The sequence below is a fragment of the Mustela lutreola genome, chromosome 6 (genome assembly GCF_030435805.1).
Source record: "Mustela lutreola isolate mMusLut2 chromosome 6, mMusLut2.pri, whole genome shotgun sequence".
In the NCBI taxonomy this organism is placed as follows: domain Eukaryota; kingdom Metazoa; phylum Chordata; class Mammalia; order Carnivora; family Mustelidae; genus Mustela; species Mustela lutreola.
The window spans coordinates 67200610-67210337 of NC_081295.1; positions in this window are offsets into that span (position 1 = coordinate 67200610).

Sequence of the window (9728 nt, forward strand, 5' to 3'; positions counted from 1 at the left end):
GCAAACAAACGCCCAACTCCTAATTTCTGCAGATACCAAAGACTAATCAGCATTCCAAGTTAAAAGCTGACCAATTTCTTTCATTTTGATTCCAGAATTCTCTCTAAGAGGACTGCTGAGTGTTTGAGCCACAGGGCCCATTCACAGGCCTTTATTGTAAAGTCCCTCCCTCTAGCCAAGCTTACAATACTAGTAGGCACTTTGACTATTCTAGCAAATACAAACAGTCCCCTAATATCTGCTGTAAATCACTGAATTTTGAGCTCAAGGTTATAAGGCAGTCTACCTTCACCTCACTGTCAGACAACGATCCCATTTGGTGTCACAAAGCATTCAAAATTAGGGGGTTTAGAGGTGTGTGAGGGTTAATGCGCTTAGGGAAACTTTCAGCTGGCAAGTAACAAGGAAGCGATTGAGGCATTTCATGTTCTCAGTTAACAAGGTGTCCAGAAAGTAGACAGTTCCTGTTCCAGTTTGGGGGCAGTAACTCAAAATGTCATCAAGGATTCAGGCTCTTTCTACATCCTCCCACTATACATGGGCACTCACGTCACAGTTATGGAAAGATTGATACCTTGGCTAGTTATGCTCCAGAGCTACTTTGAAGAGAAAAAGAAAAGGTTTTTTTTTAAATTCTCTAGAGTTTGAACCAGGAAGAAAAAATCTTTTCTAGAAGCCCCTTCCCCCAGCAGATTTTTCCCTTAAATCTCTCAGTCAGAAGTTGGTCACATGCCAAACAAACACTGGCAAAGGGGAACCACATTACCATGACTGCTAAGACCTCTGACAGACACTCCCTGGAGATGACTGGCTGGGATCTGAATGATATGGGGGTTCGGGTTTGATTGACTTGCAAGGAGGAAATGGCTGTTGGATACATGCTTTCCTCCTCTTGCTCTGCCAGCAAACTTGGACTGCCTCATCAGAGCAGGTGGAATGACTTTTATAATGTCCGCTCGCTGGGAAGGCTCTTGGCAAAGGAGGTCACTGGGGGGCTTTCTCCATGTGGGGAAAAGTTTTAAAAACTGACAAAGCAGAAAAAAGTGACCTGATAGTCTTAAATCTTGGCTTCATCAGAAATTTTCACTGAAAAATTTTGAGGCCAAATGCCTACTGCTGCGAGATTAATGGTGTGCAACCCTCAAAATGTCCAGGTTCGTGAGTCAACTAGAACAAATGGCCAAGGACATCTCAAATGTTGGGGTTTTTTGAAAAGATTTTATTTATCTACTTGAGAAAGAGAGAGAGCGTGTGCTCGAGAGCAGGGGGAGGGGTAGAGGGTGCGAGACAAGCAGGCTCCCTGCTGAACCTGAGCCAAAGGTAGATGCTTAACCGACCGAGCCACCCAGGTGTTTCAGGACATCTCAGATCTTGTTTGAATCCTCTGTATACCCATATTTCACAAAATCTTAAGTGCAATTTGAAGTGACTATATTAGGTGCCCGTGTGTGCATCCATGTTAAAAAACATTTACAGCAAAGACTAAATTAGTTATTCCCTTGTTTGACATACATCTGAAAATCCCTCCCTAGTAGATCACCTCATTATTTAGAATGAAATACCATAAGTTCCTGGGGAAACTCAAAACTGCTCACTTGTATTAGTGGAAATCTTGCCTAGCTGCTCTTAAAGAAATGAGCTCCCCCTGCCCTTTTTTAAATTTTGGTGTATCAAATCTATTTTGTTAAAACTGAATACCAAGTTGATTACTGTTCCATTAAAGTGTTCAAACTAGTAGCTAAGTTTTTTAGTCTAAATATAACTATCTAGCAGCCATTCCTGCATTGTCAAAAACTCAGAGATGTATTACAAACTATTAGCATAATTAATTTAATGCCTGAACTTGCCTTGGACTGAGGTATTCAATTATACAGTGAATCATTATCATTATATAGACTTTGTATAGTGATAACAGCCAAAAGATATAGATCGTCTACTTTGTGGGGTATTGTGCTCAATATTTTCCAGACATGTTTTCATTGAATTCTCACAAGTCTGGGAAGGAAGCATTATTTTCAAAATTTTACCTATGAGGTAACTTCTTAGGAAGATGATGTGAACATTCCACAGTTACCAAAATAACATTTTTTAATTGTCAAGTATGTTGAAGTGATTAATACAGAGCTATTAGATTGAACCAAATATTTTACATTGGCTACAGTCTATAGAGATTAGAATTATGATTCACTTAATTTGTTTAGGCTATTTAAGTTCTTTGGTTGAATAGCTAAACAAGAGAAACAGATTCTTGTTAACTTAAGGAAAAATGAACCATATGGGAAGGGCGTGGGGATCACAGAAGGGTGAATGATTAGATCATTCAAAGAGTAAGAACACAGCAGTTCCCAGCATCAAGGCAGATGAACTAAGTTCCCAGCATGAACTAAGGGGCCAGTCCTTCAGCAAAACACCTCAGAGATGATCAGCTCTGGTCACTTCCTGTTGGTGGGGTTCACAATTCACGTTTCTGGGAGGTTGAATCTGAATGGCCTTGCTTGGGTCACCTGCCTTACTATTTCTCCAGGTGGAGATAGCGATCTTGAGTATTGGCACAAAATAGGGAAGGAGAAGTTTTCTAAGGGAAAGGGAAGGTGCTATTTCCAAAAGATGGAGGAGGATACTGGGTTGGCCAAAACATGTGATATCCCCAACAATATGTGACAGAGCTGGAATTCAAGCCTCATTCCAAGTCCTTTGCTCCTAACCATTTTCCTTTCCCTTCCCTTCTCTTCCCTTCCTTTCTTTTTCCCTCCTTACCCCTTCCCTCCCCCTCCCCTCCCCTCCCCCACTCCCTTCTCTTCTCTTTTTACCCCTCCCTTCCATCCATCCTTTGTTCGTTCCTTTCTTTCTTTTTTTTTTCAAAAAAACAAGTAACATAATCCTTAGTAACACAATCTGAGTGGAGGGAAATGAGATAAATATATGATAATGATCACATAGGGGCTGGCACTGCTGGATACAAGTTCAATGAGAGCACCAGCAGCACTCGCAGGAGCATCTTGAGGGAGTCCAGTGGGTTCTTGCTGGCGGCATCTTGACCATGGCCTGCTTGTTGGGAAGGCCTGCTGGCGGCCAGACTGGTCTAATCAACCACAGCTGCGGTGGCTGAGTTGTCTCCGTTCTCAGTGCAATTGCAGAAGTGGGTACTTCCTATTTCCAGGGGCTGATGTCAGAAAATTTACATTATTGCTACTCTTAGGATCCTCCCCAGTTTCGTTTGTTGTTTACAGTCTCAGCTCTGGAAAACAGCATTTTAGTTTTAAAATCTCCATATTCACTTTTGAAGCAAAGATCTGTTTCTCCCCGCCAAATTGCCAAATTTCCGTGGTCTTCGTGAATGGGTAAAGAGACAACTCAGGTTACACAATGTTGCTTTTAAAGTTACTGGTGTGTTTCAGATTGTAAAGTAGCCACCTGAAAGCCTCTTTGATATTTTAAAATTCTCACCATTCAATATCTTTATTCTTTGAAGCTGTAACATGTATTATTTTGAAGTGCCTAAGGGCTTCATTTGGAACTCTGAAACCAGGCTTCTTTTTTTATTCCCCCCTCCCGGTAGAATGCTGCTTGGGTTTTAGGGTAGCTTGGTCTTAGTGAGTACCATGAAATAACTAAACTGGAGCAAAAGGAAGAAACAGAGAGGGAGAGAGAAAGGAAGGAAAAAAGAAAGGATAAAAAGAAAAAAATATATAAGAATTATGTTTCGCTGCCATTTATTGAGCCTGTCGGGACATGGGGTCGGGTGCGTGTCTGCACACACAGTCTCATTTGATAGCAAAGGTAATTACTGCTAAAAACAAGTGTACGTCCGTGAAGGAAATGAAAGGATGCGAAGAAAAAAGGAAGCGCGGCATTGCTGGGACAGAATGGACTCTGGCTGTGCTATATTGAAGAATTGAAGAGGAATGCATTTGCTATTTTTAAAAGGCTTCTGAAGGTTCAGTTCAACTTACCAAGCAGAGGGGATTAAGGATGTTGCTCTAGATCGAGACCATAGGAGTTCCCGTCCCAACTCTGTCATTTAATAGCTTTGTGATCGAAATCAAATCCCACACGATTTCTGCACACCTCACCATCTCTGTATGTAGAACAGGGATCATACAACCACCTACTTGGTGATTCACAGACCTGTACCCCTGGGGCTAATAATACATTATATGTTTATAAAAATTTAAAAAAAAATAAAACCACCTACTATATGTTTTTCTGTGAGATAATATTTCTAAGTTTCTTAGAATGGTTCCTGGACTTTATATTATTCTATCTATGGGTGGGATACGATATTATTCTATCTATGGGTGAGATACGATGGCGGGATAACATGAAAATATATGATGTAGAAAAAATATCTATTGATATTGAAATGTTTGTTATAAAATAGTATATAGAACATGAGTCTAATTTTATTTTTATAAGATATGTTGAGCACTGGGTGTTATACACAACTGATGAACTATTGAACGCTACATCTGAAACTATGTACTATATGTTGGCTAATTGAATTTAAATTTAAAAAATGTGCCTATATATTCATTAACAAAGGAAACGTATAATGTTGAAGTGGTCACCTCTGATAAGGTTATACTTCAGTGATAGGGTTATGAGTGATAATTACTTTATTCATTGGGTTTGTCCATTTTTTCTGAATTTGGCCAAATGTACCTGACTGAGTTTATACTCAGGAAAATACAAAAAGAAATTCACTGTCAATATCACCAGTATTTTGTTTTATAATACTTTTGTCTAAGCAAGAAAGATAAAATCAAGGAGAACTGGGCCTTTCTGTTTTGATGGCCAAGATCATAGAGATCATAGAAAAACTTTCTGGGTTACAGAGGAGTTAAAAATAAAGTGAGGCTGAGTCCAGGGTGTCTGCAGAAAAAGGAAAACAATATGAGATTCAGATTCCAGTGTGTGTTTAGATCTTAACTCCAAACCTCTGATTGCGTGACCTTATATAAGTATCTTAGCACCTATGACTTTCAGTTCCCTATTACACGTTAAGGCTGCTTGATGTCTGTTATGGAGAATCAGCCGTGTACAAAGAGTTAGGCACGTAGTACACATGTGAGAAGGATAGCTTTATCTTACGAGGCTGTCAGTTCACCACATTCATTACTCATTCAATGAAAAAAAAAATGTTTTCATGCTTCCTGTCATAAACCTGAACTTAAGTTAGGCTTATGAATGTAATAAATAACTCAATAATCTCTATTCTTTTTATTAATGTTTGAGTCCAAAGGGCAAGACTGGCTTCATTTTTTTAAAGAGATTATTTCTACCTGGTCTTTATGTAATTAAGGGGGAGAGGGGGAAGGATAACAAAATCAAGTGTCGATTTATTTAGAAAAAGAATGATTTAATTTAAAAAATGGCATTTATATTATTTACTATGGACTTCCGTGCCACCCACCTTGACATCAGGCAGTGTTTCCATTCTTTTGGGGTTTTGTAGCTATTTAGTCTCAAGATCAAATGCTATGAGGGGCGGGATGGGAGCGGAGTCACTCTATCATTACATGGCTCCAAAGCTCCACTTTGCAAATTTTCATGCACATATGCATTTTCTGGGCATCTAATTCAATGGGTCTGTGATAGCAACTATTTCTAACAAGTGCTAGGTGACGCCAGTGCATTCTTTGAGTAGTGGATTCTACAAGGTATAACAGTGTATCTGATCTAAATGTCCCTATGTCACAGGAGACATAAATAGCGGAAAATGAAAAATTTCATGATCTCAACCCCTTTCCAGCTCAACCTTGTCTTTAATGTTTCTAAGCTTCTGCTCTTTCCGTTCCTGCCAATTTGCTCTCTAAAGTCTGCCTCCATCCGGTAAATTTGCTAATTGTCTTTTAAGTTCCTCTCCAAAGCTGGAGTCCACCCTCCCAGGACATGGTTGGAGCCAGATCCCCAGCAGATCCCTATAGGCTGGTGGGATGGCTGTGTTCCCACTGGCTCCTCTATCCATCCTCACTTGGGTAGTGATTCATTTGCTCAGTGCCGATCAAAGGCCCCAAGAGTCCCTTGGGTGGGGCAGGATGCCCTTTTAGCCACATTCATCCCAATCAAACATTTTCTCAGACTCTGTAGTACTTCAGGACACCATAGTTCACCTGACCAAAGGGATCAGTGACGTTTTCACTCTTGAGCCTTTGCAAAGTCTTTTGAGTCCCTTGAAGGGAAGATATCTATAAAAATACAAGGTCATATACAAACGCCCAAATAACACAATAGCATGAAGAGCTGTTTTCTTTAAAATATAAAAATATTTCTGTGCCACTATACCTCCTTTTTCTCCGGCAAAAATACACCAAACTTTCTGGCATAGGTGGGCCAAGAAGTTCACACAGTGAGTGAGGGTGGTCAGTTAGGGGCAGTGTCCTGGCAAGTTCCATGACTCATCTGAACAGGGCTGCGTTCAGCCCTCAGGGAAATGCCACCCAGAGCTGCCAGATCTCCCACGTGCCAGAAATCCAGATTTTTATATGAAATCTCCTGCATCAACAAATCCGATTTTTGGTTGTTGTTTAAACACTGCGAAAGCCAAACCAAACAAATCTATGGGCCAGATGCAGCTGGTTGAGGGAAGATGGGGTTTTTTGCATTTCATTTAAAGTGATTCTGCTTTTAATGTAATTTTTCACGTCTAGCCTGTTGAAACCAATCAGAGCCAAGGGTAAAGCTTACCAGTGCCTGACATAGTCTGTCCTTGGTGATGCCTTCATTCTCAAGCTGAGAAGTGGGCAATAACGTCAAGTCTTGCTCAAGATACTCTTAGCCCCCATACGTATACATACAAAGCCCGAAACACCCAGAAGCGTCTGGAAAGTCTGGTTCCTATGTCTGCATCTACTGTTGGAGTATTGTTTTTCCTGGCCTTCTTTTCAGAATATAGCCATGTAACATGAGGATTCCAGAGGGCTGTGTGAGCACATCTGTTATACGGGCAGTGCAGCATCTGATTCCAATTCTAATTGTGCAGCAACTTCTCAAGTCAGGGAGGGGAGGTAAAAGGCTCTCGATATTTAGGTTTGGAACAGCAAAAACAAATCTATGAAAACTGCCCAGGTTGAACTGCAGAAAATTAGTGGGTATCCCAGCAATATATTCTGTATCTTTAACCAACAGTATCCTGCAAAGCAAAGGACTACACCTATAAGAATATTATGTTTGTGGTGCCAAAAACACTCTTTTTATGGTTTTCATTTTTGTGTTTTCCTCGCATTTTTGTCTTTATTTTTCAGATGGGGAAACAGCCCCAAGCTATCTGAAATGATGGCTTCATGCATTAACAGCTTGGTGTCTTCCTTTCAGCTCAGCAGAGGTTCAATACATATTTGTCAAATGGATGAACAAATGGATGGACACATTACTTTAAATCACAGAGGCTAGGGCAGTGACAGCGTTAAAAATTATTTTTATTTATTTTTTAAGTTTTCCTTTCAATTTCAGTCCATTAACATACGGTGTTGTATTAGTTTTAGGTGTACAATATAGTAATTCAACACTTCCGTGTATCATCCCATGCTCCAGTCAGAGAAAAGATAAATACATGATGTGTGGAATTTAAGAAATAAAACAAATAAGCAAAGGAAAAAAAAAATAAGAGAGAGAGAGCAACAAAGCAAGAAACAAACTCTTAATTATAGAGAACAACGTGATGGTTGCCAGAGGAGAAAGGTTGAAGGATGGGTGAGCTGGTAGATGGGGATTAGAACAGTGACATTTTTTTACACTGTCCTATGTACAAGACACAAGATCAGAGGCGCCAGTTCATTGCACATAACAGTGAATGAATAACAGTGAACAAGGCTAGATGTTTAGAAGGCCAGATGTTTAGAAGCTCCTTCAATAAGCAATATAAAATTTCTAGCATGGCCATTACCACAAAGGTATTAATACATGGTATCATGAGAACATGTGAGAGGAGGATTTGATCTAGTTGGAGATCTCAGAGAAGGCTTCTTCAGGGAAGAGACAAAGGATGGACAGGGCTGTTCATTAGGAAAGAAAGGTAGGGAGATGTATTTTAGCAAATTATGACCCATGGGCCAAATCCAGCCCATCACATGTTTTTATAAGTAAAGTTTGAGCGGATCACAGCTACACCCATTTGTTTACACACTGCCTACGGCTGTTTCTGCATTAGGATGCATCGGAACATGGCTCACTGATACTTAGATGGACCTATTCTGAAGCCAAACTACACACATACATACACATACACTGTATAGTATACGGGCTTAACAGTAGGTTAACTTCTTCTTTTTATTTTTTTTTAAGGTTTTATTTATCTACTTGAGAGAGAGGTAGAACACAAACAGGGTGAGGGGCTGAGGGAGAAGCAGACTCCCCACCAAGCAGGGAACCCTATGGGGGCTCAATCCTGGACTCCAGGATCATGACCTGAGCCAAAAGCAGAAGCTTAACCAATTGAGCTAGCCACCCAGGCACTCCAACAGTCTGTTAACCTCTAAAAGTATTTTTGAAACCATCCTTTAGGGATTCACAAATCAACTTAGTGAATTATAGCCATCAGTTTTTTAAAATAAAGTGGAGAGTTTTGTTTTTTTTTTAAGTCATAGCACATCACACATAACAAGAAAAGATATTTAGTGAAAATTTTATTCATATACCATATATAGCACTACAATGAGAAATAAGTATTTCTTATTGGGTTCATGGTCCAAAAGGTTTGAAAAAAGTGGGCTCATAAAATAAATTGATGATCTTCCTAAATGCTAGTTTTAAAGTGGAGTTCCCAGGTAGGGTTTTTTGTTTTTATTTTTAAATCAACAGATAATTTATGCATTATTTGATGTGTCTCATTTGATGTGTTCCAAATTTTATGTTTGTTAGAATCAATGTGCTTTGGGGGACACCTGGGTGGCTCAATCGGACTAAGCTCAGATCATAATCTCAGGATCTTGCTATCAAGCTTGGTCTGGCTTCCCACTCAGGAGGAGCCTGTTGTTCCACTCCCTTTTCCCCTCCTCTCCAAAAATAAATAAATAAATTGTAAAAAAAAAAAAAAATGTGTTTTTGAAGACACATACTTAGCGACATTCACTTTGTATTCACTTTGTATTCACTCAGCAAAATTTTTAAAGAGGTATATTCAGTGCATAATCAACAACCGCATTTAACCAAAAAGAATTCCAAAATGTAAAAAACAAAACAAAACAACAAAAAAACTCAAAAGGAGATCTAACACAAACCAGTGGACAAAAGGAATTCATCACCAAATTCTATTTCCTCTTCTGTGTTCAGTGACCAAGACCACTGACAGAAATTAAATGGTTTAACCTGTCATTTCTGTACATGAATAATAGTTTCCAATAATACCCTGATGACAACGGATTTGGTTTCAGAGAAGCAAAACAAATGCCTATTCTGCTAAATGATTTTGTTCCTGCAAGGGTCCATTCCTTATCTAAGTGACCCTGAAATACACATGCACACACAGCCCATGAAGGATTAAAGCTAAACAACCATGGACTTGATCTTGCCAGTCCTCCCTGGGACCCACTCCTCTTTGTCAACCAAGGTCACAGGAGTTATTGAAAATCTTCTTTGTTTGTTCAAGAGTTAGAATAAATATGAGTCGTTAGTTAACCAAGCTGTCATCAAAGGACATTTCTCACTGTTATTTCATGATCATTCCTCCATGACAGAGTAAGAGAGTGTGAATGGTATTGTTCCTAGCATCCGGTTTGCAAAAGCATGGC